The sequence below is a fragment of the Cebus imitator genome, unplaced genomic scaffold (assembly GCF_001604975.1).
Source record: "Cebus imitator isolate Cc_AM_T3 unplaced genomic scaffold, Cebus_imitator-1.0 Scaffold86, whole genome shotgun sequence".
Lineage (NCBI taxonomy): Eukaryota > Metazoa > Chordata > Mammalia > Primates > Cebidae > Cebus > Cebus imitator.
The window spans coordinates 1,535,306-1,553,146 of NW_016107401.1; positions in this window are offsets into that span (position 1 = coordinate 1,535,306).

Sequence of the window (17,841 nt, forward strand, 5' to 3'; positions counted from 1 at the left end):
GGATGAAGTAAATGTATAAACAAGTAATGCCACATGGTGGTAAGTACTCAGAAGAAAGATTGCAGAGAAGGGATAAAGGGACAATCAGGGTGGAAGTGAGGCCTGCAATTTTAGATAGGAGAAAGATAAGCTTGGGAAGTTCTTCCTGAGTTGGTCACTTGTAAGGATAGATGGGAAGGGGGCCAGGCAGCAAGCCAATGTGAATGTCTAGGGAAGTTAGAAATAGCAAGTGTAAAATCCCTGAGGCAAATACATGCCTAATTCTGTCTAGGGCCAGTGGGGGGGGGGGGCAGTGTGGCTAGAGTGTGGGGAGAGGAAGGAGGAGTTGTAGGAGATGAGCTCGGAGATGAAGGGTCAGATCATGTCGGTTCTTAGCCCTTAGGAAGACTCTTTGGCTTTTGGTCAGAGTGAATGAAAAACGATTTCAGGATTGTGAGCGCTAGAATGTCATGATTTGACTTCTTACAAATACACTAAAAGAGAGGAAAGGAAGAAGTAGAGAGACCAATTAGGAGACTATTTCAGTAATCCAGGCAAGAGGAGATAGTGGGTTGGACCAGAATAGTAGCAGTAAACGTGGTAAGAAGTCTGCTTTTGGATACATTTTGAAAATAAAGCCAACGCATTTTACTGTCAGTTGGGATGAAGGATGTAAGATAAAGAGAAAGGTTAACAATGAGTCCAAGGTTTTAGGCTGGAGCAAATGGAAGGATAGAGTTGTTATTCACAGAGAACAAGAGGACTGGGGGTTCTTTTTGGGGAAAGATCAGGAGCCTGATTTTGGACATACTGAATTTGAAGTGCTCATTATTGTTAAAATGGAGACGATAAGCAGGCTATGGGAATGAGTGGCTGAGATTGGAGGTGTACATTTGGGAGCAGTCAGCACTAGTGTGCATTCTCTTCACTGATGTGCACACTGGCTTCTGTGTTGTTCTGTCTGTGACTTGCATAAAAATAGTCTTTGTGGCAGCCTCAATTCATAACCCAGTTCCAAGCCAGGTATCTCTAATTGTATCTCTGGCTTACTTCTGGATTGGGGGTGATTTTATTTATTTTTGTCAGTATTCATTTTCCACTCTGTTCATTCACAACCATGCAGCTACTTATTATTCCTATTTCTTGAGGTGTGAGTGAAGGCTAAAGGGTCTGATACTGATTTATCAGCCACAGCAAATCCAGCCCTTTGTGATACTCCTTTGAAAGGAGGCTCTCTTTGAGAAAGTTTTTGTTACCTTTCCAATTAATCCATCTTAGAGTTGATTATAATTTTAAGCTTCATGATGCAATAATCTATAACGGTTATATAGTGCTATTATCTCTTTCCAAGGACTTTATGAACATTTGTTAATTGCTTGCTGCATTACCCCACAAGGCAGGTAAAGTCCCATTTGTATTCATTGTAAGAGTTTCCCGACAGTGGGGGTTTGAGCTGTGAAGTGACTGCCCATCAAACACCTGGCCAGTTAGGGATAGAGGGATCAATAAGCAAGTAATGATGATGGCTTCATCTTCATTAATTAATATTATTTTCGTACCTCCAGCATTCCCTCATAAAAGTCAGAACCCCAAATGAAAATGATGTTTTCTTTCCCTAGAGACTGTAGCTGATGCGATCAACTTGAACAGATGGGAGATATTAAGCACCAAGAGGGTGAATGAGGAGGTGGGCCCAAACTGCCTTCAACACTTTTCATTATGAAAACAGAGAATTGTTACCCCAGAGAACTTTAAAGCAATACTTAGTAATCTGGTAGAATGAGAGTAGAAGCATTTGGCTGACTGGCTAATTACAAAGACAACTTCATTTTTGCTTACAGTGTTAGAGATCTCAGGCAAAAAATGTTGTCTTTCATTTCTTAAAATTCACTCATTGACTGATTGGTTGATACCTACTATATGATAGGTACTTTATAGGCTCAAAGGGAGATAGCGATATATAAAGCAGACAAACATCTCTGCCCTCATGGAAATTTCTAGGGGGGGAATAATGATAATTAACATTTCAGTATTTACCATGTGCCAGACACTTTTCTATCACTACATTTAACAAATCATTTGATTATGATGAGTCGTATCATTACCAATATTTTAGAGAGAAGAAAACTGAGATATAGAGAGAATAAATTACTTGCTCAAATGCATGGTTAATACATTATGGGGCTTTAGGCCAAAGAGAACCACTATACTTTAGTTTTATTTTCTGCATGAAGTATTGTAGTTGAAGGAGATGACTGGTTTGAAGAATTCACATTAGCTGCTTAGCATAATGATACATTTCAACATATTGATCTTAAATTCTTAGGATCCAAGGTGCAGGCATGCAGAATTATGTCACAGGTCAGAGGAAAAATCATGGTCTTACATTGTTTTTCTCCAAGTTTTTGCCTTGAGCAAGTAGAACTTGGGTATTCCATTCTTAGATCTTGTCTTTCCTGTTCATCTATATTTAATGAAGACTGCCGGCTCTTTCAGATAGGTCTTATGTCTAGGATATTTGGAAATGATAGTTCAGGGCTGACCTTGAGCAAAATGGTAAAGTACGTTGAGTTAGGAATCTTAGAGGCTCTCAGTTTCCCATCATTTTCCTACCCTCTTTTTATTCACTCACTTATACAACACCTTTTCTTTTCCTTTGTACAAATGAAATGAATAAAAATAGCTTAAATTTAATTCTCCCCCTAGTCAATAACTTTGGTAGATTTTATAGAATTACTTTTCATGGAGAAATTTCATGCAAGCATTAGAGCCAGGCTAATCTTGGGAGGACTTCTCCAAATGCCTTTTAGTGTTGGTGAAGAATGACACAGGGAAAAGGGTAGGAACTTTCAGGTTGGATATATTTGGGTTTTACTTCTGACCCAATCCTTTACAAACTGTAGAGCACTGAAAAGAATATTAAAATCACTGGAGTCTCATTTTCCTCATCTAACTAGGATTGCATAATTTCTAATATATGTGAATTGAGCTTCTCTGTGCCTAGTACTTGATAGGTGCTTAATAAATAGTTGCTGTTTGTTAATGTTCATTCAACAGATGTTTGAATTCTTGTTATATATGGGCTAGGTTCTGGGGAGAGAAATTATGGTTAATGTAAATACCATGAGTGCTAATGAAAAAGACAACAAAAATGGTCTTGATTCTGAGCCTCAAAAATAGAGTACGTGTCTCCTCTTCCATCTCTTCTCCCCTTTTTTTCCTTTGCATTGATGTGAACAGGAATCATTAAAACACTTTTCTTAGTGTCTTTTATAATCTCCTGTTTTAGTAAGAACCGACTCTACTGATTATCTTGTCCTTTGTCTGTTCTAAGCTTCAGGAATTGGCCATGAATGTTGCTCCTTCTGTTCTAGTGGGTTCATCATCACTGCTTCCACTGGCTCTGTTCTCCTGTAAGATATGGAGCCTGGACATTCTGAGTGAAGTTCCTATATTACTAATGTCTGTGCTGCACTGCCTCCCTGAAATAGTGATGGTCTGAATTAGGGTCTCTTGGGAATAAGTCAGAGGAGTGGATTCTAAATCTAAGCACAGGTGGGAAGCAAAGGAGAGGAAGCTGTTTTTTCACAGAGTTCAAACCTGCAAGAATAGCAGTACCATTAACCAAAACCATGAACACCTCCAATGTGTGAGGGAAAGGGTGACAGGCCATGAAAGAGACTAGAACTTGGAAGGAAGGTCTGGGCTGAGAAGAGAGATGAGGTACGTATCCTGGAGACTTCTAAATAGATGATATTTAATTTCATGAGGCTGAATTAACATACCAAGAATACTAAGGGTGTAGATAGAGAAATAGAAAGAGTAGAGAGGAGGATCAGGGTACTGCTGTGGGGAAACTCACATTTAATGAAGGAGCAACAAGAGGACCTGAGTTAGATCAGACACCTAGGAAAATAATGGTCCCATGGGAAAAAGGAGTTCTGGAAGATAAGTTGACAAGACTATGAATGGTTACATAGGGAATTAAAAGAATGAGAATGGAAGAATAGCTCTGGAATCTTTTGGTGAGGGGGCCATTAGGAATCTTCAAAGAAAGAGATGGCCATGGTAGTTTGAACAGATTACTGTGGAATAGGAGTGAGTGAGCAATCTAGGGGAAAGAGCAAGTATGAGCTACTCTTTTAAGATCTCCAATGGCAGAGAAAGAGAGGGAGGCAGAGACACAGAAAGCCAAAGAAGACTTGAGACTGATGGGACCTTAGGTTAGGTAGATTAGGAGACAACTTTAGGTGGAGGAGAAGGTTCCGGTAGAGAGACATACAGTAAACACAATCTTAAGTCTCTCCTTAGGGAAGAGTGGGGCTGGGTGTGGTGGCTCACACCTATAATCCCAGCACTTTGGGAGGCCAAGGCGGCTGGATCACTTGAGGTCAGGGGTTCGACACCAGCCTGATCAACATGGTGAAACCCTGTCTCTACTAAAAATACAAAAATTAGCCAAGCGTGGTGGTATGCACCTATAGTCCCAGATACTCGGGAGACTGAGACAGGAGAATCACTTCAACTCGGGAGGCAGAGGTTGCAGTGAGCTGAAGTGGAAGTCACACCACTGCACTCCAACTGGGCGAAAGAGTGAGACTCTATCTTAAAAAAAAAAAAAAAAAGGGAAAAAAAAGAGAGGAGAAGAAGAAGGGAAGAGTGGTAGTTCTTAGTTTCAGAACTAGTGGTGGAAAGAAAATAGATTATATATAGGGTACTCTATTGAGGAGGATGAAGTAATGATAGAATTTAAGGAGAGAGTAAAAACTTAATATAGGCATTTTGTTATTTTTATAGTTGTTTTGGTTAGTTTTATTTTTGAACAATAATTATTCCAGATGAGGAGAATAGTAGATATTTATATTGGAACACATCACCACTGTTTCACAGTTTTCATCAGTAATGCTTGTGGGTATATATGTACTTTAACATTAAACTTTTACCAGTTTAATTAATAACAGGACTATGAATATAGAAATTTGTGACTTTACTTTTGAATTTTTCATTATTATCACCTTGAGTATATACAATTGCTTTTCTATTTTCTATTTCTATTTAGACATTCATTTTAATCATATTTTATGGTAAAAAATGGTGTAGGTTTTAAGAATTGAAATTGTTTAAGGGATCGTGCAATCTAATTCATAGATTAATTTCAACTTATTGGCAGCCAATAGTTTTACTTGTGTTTTATTGAAGACATGACCTTCCTTAGAATGGTGTAATAATCCTATTTCCACAACTCTGTCTCTAGAGAGACAGGTAGATAGCTGAGATTTTGGGCAACCTGGTTATTATTTATGTGACTTCAGTATATTCTTATGTCACAGGAGATGTTAATAACTGTCTCTTGCAGTTCTTAAAGCAAATATGAGAAATTATACTTTTTAAATCCTTTGAATAGTTAAAATGTACAATGATGCATATTAAATTTAGTTACAGGCCTTTGAGAAACCCATTGGCTTATTTGGATGATGACCATTTTACAAGTTTTGAATTCTGTTAATTATAAGATGTAATACATTAATTTAAAAATAGACTTTAGGCTGGTCGTGGTAGCTCACACCTGTAATCCCAGCACTTTGGGAGCATTGAGGAGGGCGGATCACTTGAGGTCAGGAGTTCAAGACCAGCCTGGCCAACATGGCGAAACCCACCTCTACTAAAAAATACAAAAATTAGCTGGGCATGGTGGTGCACACCTGTAATCCCAGCTACTTGGAAAATTGAGGCAGGAGAATGGCTTGGACCCAGGAGGCAAAGGTTGCAGTGAACTGAGATCATAACACTGCACTCCAGCCTGGGCGACAGAGTGAGACTGTCTCAAAACAAACAAACAAAAAAACAAAAAGAAAATGATTTTACTGTTAATCATTTCATATCCAATGTTAAACATAAGTTTAACATTCTGTGTTTACCATGTTACCCACTTCCAAGATAGATGATAAATAGTGTTAGTTTCATAACAAGTGTTTACAAATACCTACTGTAAGCCTATCATTTTATGCAGTATTTGGTGGTGTGGAATCTTATTTGAAAATAAAATTAAATATAAAATTGTCCTTTTTAAGATTGAATAAAGATGGCCCACTAGATGTAGCCAGGAGAAGCGTCTGCCATTGAGGGAGCAGAGCATCAGGAAGACTACACACTCGAGTCATAGCATGCTCAAATCTCACAGCATTGCCCATTGGAATAACAAAAGTACAGGAAGGTTGCTTTGACAGCTCACTATTGCAATAGAACTCAGGTGCTTTATGTCTTTTTCTCTCCTCCATCCTCTCTGTAATTCCCCTGTTCCCTCTCTAAGTTTCTTACCTCCTAGTCACAAAATGGCTGCCAAATGTCCATAAACTAAGTCCTAATGTGAGTGAACATGATCAAGGTAGGAAGCAGAAGATATGTCAGGGTTACAAAAGGGACAGATTTTAGGTTGCTTTATCTTTTTGTGAGGCACAAAAAATCTCAGGAAAACTCCACCAGGTTTATTTTATTTAAAAAGATCAGTTTCATTGAGGTATAATTTATAGTAACATTCACCAAGATTAAGGATGCAAATTAAATTTTCACCAGTATATACAGTCATGCAACCCATACCACAATGATCCAGAAAGTCAAGATGTTCCCAGATAGAGTACAATTTCTTTAACTAGCCATCTTAAAAATCCTTCTGTAATGATATTTTCATACAGCTGATACTCAGATCTTAATGAAAGCTGACATTTCGATAATAGCTAACCTTTATTAAGTACTTTCTGTGTGCTACTCACTACATTAAATTGTTTGCCATACTTTACCTCCTTTAGTATTTTTAAAGTTTGATCATGTTAAGACTTGATATTTATTGATATATAACAGTTGCACATATTTTTGAGGTACGTGTGATACTTTGATATATGTTTATAATATGTAATGATTATATCAGGGTAATTAACATATCCATGACCTGAAACCTGTATCTTTTATTTGTGCTGGGAACATTCATTCTTTTCTTCTAGCTATTTAGAAATATACAATAAATTGTTATTAATTATAATCTCCCTAATACCAAATATTAGAACTTATTCCTTTATCAAATGGTATTTTTGTATCCATTAACAAACTTCTCTTCATTCCCCACTCCTCCATCCCTTCCCAGCCATTGGTAACCATCAGTCCACTCTTTTTTAAATTTTTAAAACAACAGAGTAGGATAAGTTTTATTAGCAGAACCAGCACTAGTATATATAGTGCCTTTGTGTGAAATAGCAAAAGGTAGCCCCTCTGGTTGGATGCAGGAGACAAGGCCATCTAAGAAGACCAGTGATGGAGTTTGGCTTTCTCTTTCCTCCTAACCTAGACATCTTTGTGGTGTACATAAAATTTTGGATGAGAAAGCCTACTCAACTGTTCCTATTTTACAATACAACAACTTCAGCTTTAGAGGAGTGAATCAGCGCATTCTAGGTTATGCAGTATGGGGCATATCTTGGCTTTTCATGATAGGATTTTATTCACTGGTATCATTGTTAAGTCTATGGAGAAATGTCCTTAGCTAAACAATTCCTTGAATTTCTTTTTAAGATTTTGCCTCCTTCTTATTCACTATTTACCAACTCTCATATATTTATTCAGGCTTATCTCTTTCCTCATTGATTTAATAGCATGAAATCATTTTCTCAGTTATGACACTATTAACCATTATTGCAATTACTATTTGTTCATAGAACCTCATATAATTTTATCTTTTTAGTGGAAATTAGCTATAGCTGATAATTATTACAATTTTAAATTGACTAGCTACTGGCATTTCATATAAATTTGTTTGCATTGAGACACAAGAAAAGCTGATATGTATGAAGTTTCCTATTTTTTGATAAAATTATTATTGCTAAAAAACCTCTTTGAATATGCATGCATTTTATTTTATTAGTCATAGACGGTTATTAGGTTCTAATGAGATTGCTTGATGATGCCATAACATAAAATGAAAAATCTGGTCAAATGTTATATGTCTGGAACAATTTTTATATAATTTTATGATTTTAAAGCTGTCATGGAAAATCCCAGGGGAAATATCTTTGGGAATTGCAAAACAATTGTGTTTGAAATGAATTGTTTAGAGTTTGTTAGTCTATCCTGGATTTTTGAATATAAATTGTAAATGGAATTTTCTTCTTCTTCTTGAGGTCGAGAGAAAGTAAATTAAAATCAGAAATTCATTTCTTGCTATTTAAGTCCATGGTTTACCCATCTTGCCTTCTGAAAAATAGGTATAATTAGATCTCTTGCATAATTTACTCACTATTCTATAAAAAGTAGTGTATAGATTAGTGAGAAACTAGAAATGATGGAAGAAAAGACTCCCAATTAGAAAATGATTGATTAATTTGTTGTAGTTGATAAAATATTATTGTCTATTTTCAGATTCTAGGACTATAAAGCAAATAACTTAACCTGTAGCATCTATTGCGAGTTAAAAACAATTAAAAACAAAGACACTGCCAATTCTTTTGAGGCACACTCCTTTTTGGAGTAAACCTATTATTATTATTATTATTTTCTGTTTTGTGTTTGTTTCTCAGAGACAATATTTCTCCTTGAAATATCACAGGAGACCTCTTAAGCAAAAAAAAAAAAAAAAAAAAAAAAAAAGAAAGAAATTTTTTTTTTTTTTTTTACTACACTTTTGTGTTTGGGACCGCACATTACTTTAGAGCTATAGATCTCAAACTGTGGCTCTTCTTTCAGCTCTCAGTAGGATTAGCATCACCTAGGATCTTGTTAGAGATGTCCCATCCCAGAGCTGTTGGCAGAAACTGAGATAGGCCCAGGTATCTGTGTTTCAATAAATCCTTCCAGGGGATGATGATGTATGCAAAGGTTTGAGAACTACTGTTCTGAAGGAACTTAATACACCCAAATTAACTATGTTGCTATTAATTATTTGCAATATTTTAGTGTTGGGTAGAATTGCTAAGTCACAGGATATGAACATATTCAACTTTACCAGGTAATGCTAAAATAGGGTTAAAAAAACACTTGTTCCAATTTAGAGTTCTACCAGTAGTAAATAAAAGTCTTACTGTCTTACACTTAACTTTGTCAGACATTTAAGTTTTTACAAATCTGGTGGGTGTGAAATGGTATCAAGTTATGGTTTGAATTTGAATATACTTAACAGCCTTTAGCATCTTTTCATGTATTTATATGTTTGTTGGTCAGTTACATTTATTTACACTTAGGTGAATTGCTTATTTTTATCTTGTCATTTCTCAGTTGGGTTTTCTTTTTTGATTCATAGGAGTATTAAGAATATTCTGGATACTAATCCTTCGTCATTTTGTGTTTCAAGTATCTTTTCTGTGGTTATGATTTTTACTATCACTTTTCCTGTTGTATCACAGAGGAAAAGAAGCTCACAATTTTAATGTAGTGAAATACATTTGTCTTAATTTATAATTTTTGTTCCTATGATTCATTTAAAAAATTACCCTTTATGCAGAAAGCAGAGAACTAGTCTATTTTTTTTCTAGAAGATCTTTAAGATTTTGTCTTTAACATTTAAGTTTTATTATACATAAGTATTATATATGTACCTATATAAAAATTATATATGCACATATTTTACTGAGGTTTAATTCATATATAATAAAATATACCCATTTAACGTGTATAGTTTGAGTTTTGACAAATGTACACTCGTAACCACTACCACAAGCAAGATGTCAAATATTTGCATCACCTCGAAAAGCTCCCTTTACAGTCAGTTGCTCCCAAGTCACCTGGCTGCAATCAACCACTTAACTGTAGAATAACTAGAGATTAGTTTTGTCTTTTCTAAGAATTTCATATAAATGGAACCTTACAGTAAGTATAGTTTTGCCTCTGGCTTCTTTCACTCAGCATAATGTAATTGGCATTTATCCATGTTGTTGCATGTAGCAGTAGTTGTTTTCTTCTTATTTTCTATTTGCCGAGCCTCATTCTGTTGTGGGATAGTCCATAATTTGTGCATTTACTTGTTAATAAACTGTTTCCAGTGGTTTTTAAACTATTTCAAAAAAAGTTGTCATGAATATTTGTATTCAAGTTGTTGTATGGACAGATGTTTATCTATCTTGGAAAAATATCTAGGAATAATAAGTTAATGTTTAACTTTATAAAAAACTACCAAAGTGTTTCAAAAGTAGTTATCCTATTTTGTATTTCCACTAGTCAGGTATGAGATTTCTAGTTTCTTCATGTTCTCCCGCCCTTGATATTAGTAGTCATTAATTTTAGGCATTTGAATGTGTGTTTAGTAATATCTCATTGTGGTTTCTGTTTGCATGAAATTGATTTTTGTGATGTATGGGAGGAATTCAATTTGATTCTTTTTTTATCATCTGATCAACCAGTTGTCTCAGTACCATTGAGTGTATAATACATAATTTCCTCATCGATATGCAATGATAGTTCTATCATATCCTTAGATGATCCTAAAACTATGTAAAAACTGCTATGAAAATGGACACTCTCCTTTTTTTAGAGCTTGGAGTAAAATGTAAAAGTTTAACAGGCATATTTAATTTCATGCTTTGAGTTAATCAATATTTTAATAAGCTTCCTTTAAAATTAGAATGCTTGTTAGTAAAGTCATCGCCTATTCAACCCTAACTTATTCTCTTCTTGTTCCATGTCTTATCTATTTTTTCTCTTTTAAGAAATTCTTAGCTTTAAGGTTTAGGATGTGTTTTTAAAAAATTCTATATTTTGTCTATAATTTTCAGTGATCTATATTTGATCTGTACTTCAGATACCTGGTTAGCAATATTGCTGGCAGTGAAAGTTCTCTTCATTTTACTTTTAAGATTTATTCTTCCTCTGAGTGAAAGAGAAGTAGGTATCCAAGAGAGAGAATTTGAAAAACACATAAAAGTATGAAGGTGAAAATTAAAAATCATGTATAATCTTTCCTCCCAGACATAATCGTAATCTGCATTTTTTGTTTCCATTTGTTTATCAAAATTATACATGTAAATGTTAAAGAAAAAATAATTTGGAATCATTTAGTGTTGAAAGTTAGTCTTTAGTACTTTCTCCTTCTCAGTTCTTTAGTGTATGGTTTAACATTCTTTAAGTACGTGGTTCATTCTAGAACCATTATTAACTTTTGTGTTTGACTCTACTGTTAAGTTGTAAAATTAAAACCTAATAAAAAGTATTAAGAGTATTGAGACCGTATATTTGGAAATTTTAATATAAATAAAATTATTTTAAGAACTAGGGCCAATAAGGAAATATATGTAGCTACAGTCACAATTGAGAAAATATGTTGTAAAATACATCAAGATTGCAATATTATTTGAGCTGAGAACTATGTTTGGTCTATTTCTGAGTCAAGGATGTTAAATTGTGCTAATGTTTAATTTTATATCACAAATTTTGTAGAAACCCTATAGTGCAGTAAATAGTGTAAATTGAATTAATTTGTTTTTATGTTTTCATGACAAAATTTATACTTTCATCTTCAACGTAGACGCTTCAAATTTATTTTCTAATATTTAAATTCCCTAGTTAAGAGTGGAGACAAGAAGATTTAAAATGTCTAATCTCTTAGGGTTTAAAAATACAAGCAATTATTGTGTGTGTTGGATTTATTACTTTTGTAGATTAAAATCAATGGGATTTTTGCAATTAATAACAAAATTGCATATAATGGTCTTATGGTATTAACAGTCTTAGTAAGCCATCTGTAGCAGTTTTCAATTCTCAACATAATTGCATAGAGTAGTTTATGTTTTCCAAGGAAAAATCTCTAGACAAACTATGCCTCATTTTACTTCTATTTTAAGCTAATCCCCTGACTGAATCGTAGATCTATGAGTTATTCTTCTTTGGAGATTTGGGAGTTTGCAGAAGTATGAGGATAATAAAATCATGATTTGATAAGTTGCATACTGTTCAGGGATGGCAGGTTCTTCCTACACCAATATCAGTGTTTTATTGTTTCTGTATGTGTGTGGGTGGGGTAGGGGAAAGGTGAAAATAACTTTCTGCCCTTTCATTTGGGTGTGCAAGTTTATCATTTGGACTTAAGAATGTGTCATATATCTAGAAATCAGTTGGGTGAAATGGAATCTGTCAAATTACATTTAGTTATGTGACACAGATGGTCATTTCTCTCCTAACATGTCAATGTGTGCCTAAGAATGAAACCCAAAGACCCTTTTGTTTTTCCTAGTGTGAACTTCAGATACAAGAGTTGTTCTTACTCAATTCATGGTAATCTCATTGCTATATTTTGGTTGTTTGACACTCCAAATCTCTTGTTGAAACTTAATCCCTAATGTCAGAGGTGGGGCCTAATGGGAGGTGACTGGGTCATGGGTACAGATTCCCCATGAGAGTCTTGGTGCCATCTTCGCTGTAATGAGTTCTTGCTCTGTAAGTCGGTTGTTAAAAAGAGCCTGGCACCTCCCTCCTCTCTCTTACTTCCTCTCTCACCATGTGATTTCTGCACAGACCTGCTCCCTTTCAGTTTCCCTAGGAGTGGAAAAGCCTGATGTTTCCACTAGATGCCCAGTTTTTCAGCCAGCAGAATTGTGACTATTTTTCTTTATAAATTACCAAAATACACAGTTTTTCTTTATAAATTACCCAGTCTCAGGTATTTCTTTATAGCAACACAAACTGAATTAAGACTCTTATCATTGCTTTACCTTTCATCTTCTATGTTTTTTTCTTTTAACTTCTACCATGATTCTACCCTATGTATAAGCATCCTCTTCATTGAATTTAACATGTAACATACCAAACTTTTGTTCATATGTTCATTTAGGTATATGTCTATAACAAACATGCTGCTTTATTGTGGGGTGTTTTCAGTTTACATAAATGATGTTATGCTCCAAAATACGCTCCTAATATTTTCTCTCAGCATTTAAATATTTTAGTATTAAATATTATTCATTATTTTATGTTTCCATTATATGTATTTATTACATTTTACTTGCCCATTCATTTAGTGACCAAAACCTTACAGGCCTCCAGCATCTTGATACGAGAAAAAACACTTTATCTTCACATGTGGCTCACTCTTTAAGGACAGTTGTTGGGTGCTGGGATATTCTCACACTCAGTATTTTCCCACCAGTAGTTCACGAGGCTTTCAGTAGTTGACGCTGTCTGACCTTTTAAATTTTGCCATTCTAATGTATGTAAAGTGGCATCTCCTTTTAATCTGCATTTTTCTGGTTACTAATAAGGTTAAGCATCATATTCTTATAAACCACTTAAGGTTTTCATTTTTGTAAATTGCCTATTCATAACTTTACTCATTTTACATATAGATTTCTATTTTTTTCTTGCTGATTTATGAGAATTCCTTTACATTTTTGTACATATTCCCTTGACTGTCTTAAATATTGTGAATGTCTTCCCTCAGTCTGTCATTCATATTTTGTTTATGACATGCTTCACTGAACATGAATCTTTCATGAAATTTGATTGCATTAAAATTAATTTTTCCCTTTATAGTATCTATTTTGACTATTTTAAAAACTGATTTCCTAATCTACCCCCAAGGTCTCAAATATATTCTTTTATATTTTTTTCTTTAGCTTTATAGTTTTGAGTATACTGTGTTTTTCTCCTTACATAGAGAATTTACTCCATAATGCATCCTATTTCTACTGATTTATGATGCCTCTTTACTACAAAACTACTATATATTTTTTTACTGGCTTAATAGTCTATTATTGTACCAATTAGTACCTATCTATTGATCCATCTCTGTCTATTTATATATCCATCTATCTAATCTATCAACTGTCTTTGTTTGGCTTCATAATATCTGCTAAAGCAAGTGATTCATTTTCTAAACTGTCCTGCTGACTTATTCTATGTTCTTAAAATTGTGGCAAGAGCCTATCAAATTGCAAATTTTACTAAATCTTTTTGAAATGACATGATATAAATAGAGTAGTCTGGGTGACAATTGATGTCTTTTAACTATTTAATGGTTTCATCCTTGAACATAGTATAACTTTCTACTCAGTTTAAAAAATCTTCAATAGAGTTATTTTTTTCCTGCACATGTTAGGAAGACATTTTATTTATTTTATAAATTTTATTTTAAGTTCAGGGGTACACGTGCAGGTTTGTTATATAGGTACATTTGTCATGGGGTTTGTTGTATATCATCACCTAGGTGTTAAGCCTAGCACCCATTAATTATTTTTCCTGATCCTCTTCCTTCTCCCACCCTCCACCCTCCTACAGGCCCCAGTGTGTGTTGTTCCTCTCTATGTGTCCATGTTTACTCAACATTAAGCTCCCGTTTATACGTGAGAACATGTGGCATTTGGTGTTCTGTTCTTGCATTAGTTTGCTGAGGATAATGGTTCCATCCATGTCCATGCAAGGACATGAACTCTATTCTTTTTTATGACTGTATGGTATTCTGTGTTGTATATGTATCACATTTCTTTACTCAGTCGACCACAGATGTGCATTTAGGTTGATTCCATATCTTTGCTCTTGTGAATAGTGCTGCAATGAACATACACATGCATGTGTCATTGTAATAGAATGATGTATATTCTATTGTGTATATACACCATAGTGGGATTGGTAGGTCAAATGGTAACTCTGTTTTTAAGTCTTTGAGTACACTACACTGAAGAAAGCACTTTATTTAGGGTGATTCCTAGATATTCATTTGATACTTTGCTGTAGCAGTGATTAGTATTTTATTTTCTATCGTATAATAGAAATAGTTGTATTGGTAAAGATGTATCTATGGATATTTTTGTGAATACTTACAAGCTTTTATAAACTTATTAGTAAAAGTATTAACTTTCTTCAATGTTCTATGTAAGAAATAATATAATCTAAAAATTACAGTTTCCCCTTCTTCAAAATCTTCATACTTCTAACCTATTTTCTTCATTTTGTGGCATTAATCAAGTCTTCTAGTAGTACACTGAATAGTGGCAGTATTTCTGATATTGTGCTATTGATTATGTATTTGCTGTAGAATTTTGGGTAGATATTTATCAAGTCAGGGAAGACTTCTTTTTCAGGGAGTTTTTGTTGTTGTTGTTTTGTTTTCTTATTTGTTTTTCTTTAATCCTGAAAGGTATTGATATTTTTCAGATGACTCCCTGCATCCATTGGAATGATCATGTATTTTTCCACTTTGGACTATTAATATGGGGCATTATGGTGATTAGGTTTTCTGATGTTATAGTTGCTACATTGCTGGGATAAAACCTGTTTGACTGTGATGCAGACATTTTAACATAGCATTAGAACAGTAAGTGTATATATCTTATTTAGGACTTTGGGATCTATGTTCACGTATCGAAATGATCCTATAAGGTCATTTTCTTATATCCAGATTTGGTTTGAGGTTAATATTTAGCTTTTCATATAATCAGGAAGCTTAAACTCTTTTTCTACTTTCTGGAATTTTTTGAATAAGACAAAGATTATCATTGCCTTCATAACATCTGATAATGAGCCTAGGGTTGATTCATAGGGAAGTTATTGACAGCAAATGTGATAGACACACTGTGGTAAATACTTAACAACCACCTTTCCAGGGTGTGTGTTGAAGGTGGGGAGTAGGGGAAAAGTCCCGATTTAAGTGTTTTTCAGTTTTTGTAGTGTAAATATTGCTACTACACCCTATTTCAAGCTATCAATGTGAAGTCGCTGAATGTGAAGTCACAGAGATATGCACAGTCAACTCCTGTGACCTGGCACAGGTGGGCTCCAGTCAAGCACCTGTCTGTCAACACAAGGTCTATGACAACCTCTAGAGAGGAATGGCAGCTCCTTCACTTTCACCTACCTCATCTTTAGCACATTCCTTTTCTGGCCAGGTCTAACTCAGAAGAGGATCCTAGGAATCTTATTTCTGGTTTAACAAGTTATTTTTGGCTTCATGGAGAACAAACTGCCATGATTAGTATTTTAAATTTATTTTGTGGTTATTGCCCCCTTCAACTTTACTATTTGGGTATTTTACATGTTTTCAAACATGTATTCTTTTCTTCTGGTTTCAAATTTGCTGGCATATAGTTTTCCACAGCATTGTAATATTTTTAATACTTATTATAATTATTTACCCACCCTAATTGTAATGTATACATTTTTCAGTCTTTTTCTTGATGTGTCTTGGCAAAAGTTTGCTGTTGTATTAAAATGCTTTTTTAAAATCATCTCTATTTACACTAATTTCTGTCCTTACCTTTATTTTCCTTCTTTTCTTTCATTTCCATTACATTTTTCTTGTTTTGATTTTTGCTCCTTTAACCAGTTTATAATACCCTTTTTTGTTCATTATGATGTTTTCCTCCCAAAAGTTTGTGTTATCTGATATAAATTTGTTTTCCTGACTTTATTTAGCATTACAGTTACTTGGTATATCTGATTTATTTCTTTTCACAGGATTCAGGACCACTACCCCCAAATATGGCACCTTTTCCTTTGTGGAAACAACAGAAGCAGAAAGACTATTCTCATTTTCCTCTGTCCTTTTTCCCTTGAAACAGAACAAAAAGAAGGATCTGACCTTTCTCTGAAGGAAAACTTCATTCCAGATGTACTCTACCTAAATCCAAAGAACATCTTTATCTTTAAAGACACAGAGATGTCAAGAAGAATCTGAACAACAGGCCTTGTCAGATTCCCCAGGTTATTAATACTTGGACTATACTTTTTTGTTCTCCAATCATACTTTTGCATGATGTCAGTAAAATACACAATTTTTTCCTATTTCTTTGGGTATTTATTCCCCAAAGATTCTGTGTCATGTAAAACTTACATTAAATAAATTTGTATGCTTTTTGCTTGTGTGCTTTTCCCTCGTGTCTTTTGTTATAAGGGTTTCAGCCATGCTCCTGGCAATGGGTGATAAAAGAAATCTTTTCTTCCTTTATTTTCTTTTTATAAGTATTCATTTACATTGAGTATCAGTTTCAGTACAATTTTGTTGGACAATTAAATCTGTCATCTGTTCAAACATTATAAGGATTTGAAGACCTTCAACATATACTGCTTACTCCCAACTAATATATTCTTGTTATCAAATACTTCTATTTTGTTTTTCTAACCATGCAAATTAGGTGACTTCATAATCATCATCACTATATACTAGAGTAAATTTTTATCCACAGTTACCATTTCTTTTTGTTCAGTATTTCTTCTTCCATTTTAGACCTTTCTTCAGCAATTATTTCCCAACTTTTCCCATAAAGTTATTTTTCAAATAACTTTAATGAGTATATGTTTGTTGTAAAGTTTTTGTCTAAATAATGTTGATTTGCCTTTTCTTCTTGAAAGTTAGTTTTGTTAAATTTACAATTATGGACTAATCACTATTTTTTTCTAAAAACTTTGTGAAGATTTTATTACTCTGATTTCTGGCTTTCCTTGTTACTGGAGTGAAGTTGGCCACAGCTTTGTCTTTTCCCTTTAGCTGCTTTTAAGATTTTCTCTATGTGTTTGTTACACTTCAGTTGTGATTACTATGTGTCTTTTTGATATTTATTTTTATTCATGCTTTAGGTTTATGGTTTCCCAAGCCAAAGTGTTATTGTCCTAAAGCAATCTTAAATGTTTAAATGTTCCTAAGTATTTTTTTCCCATTATTTCTGGAACTCCAATTAAAGTGTGTTAAGTCTTTTTATACCTTAACTCCTTTATTCTTTTTTTCTTATTGTGTTTCTTTTCAACTCCCGTACTGAATTCTGGGTTATTTCTTTAGATCTTTCTTTTAGTTCATTAATCTCTTCAGAGGTGCCTAAACTGTTTAACCCATTCAATATATATTTAATTTTATCTGTTGTATTTTCTAGTTCTAAAACTTCTCTTTAATTCTTTTGTAAATGT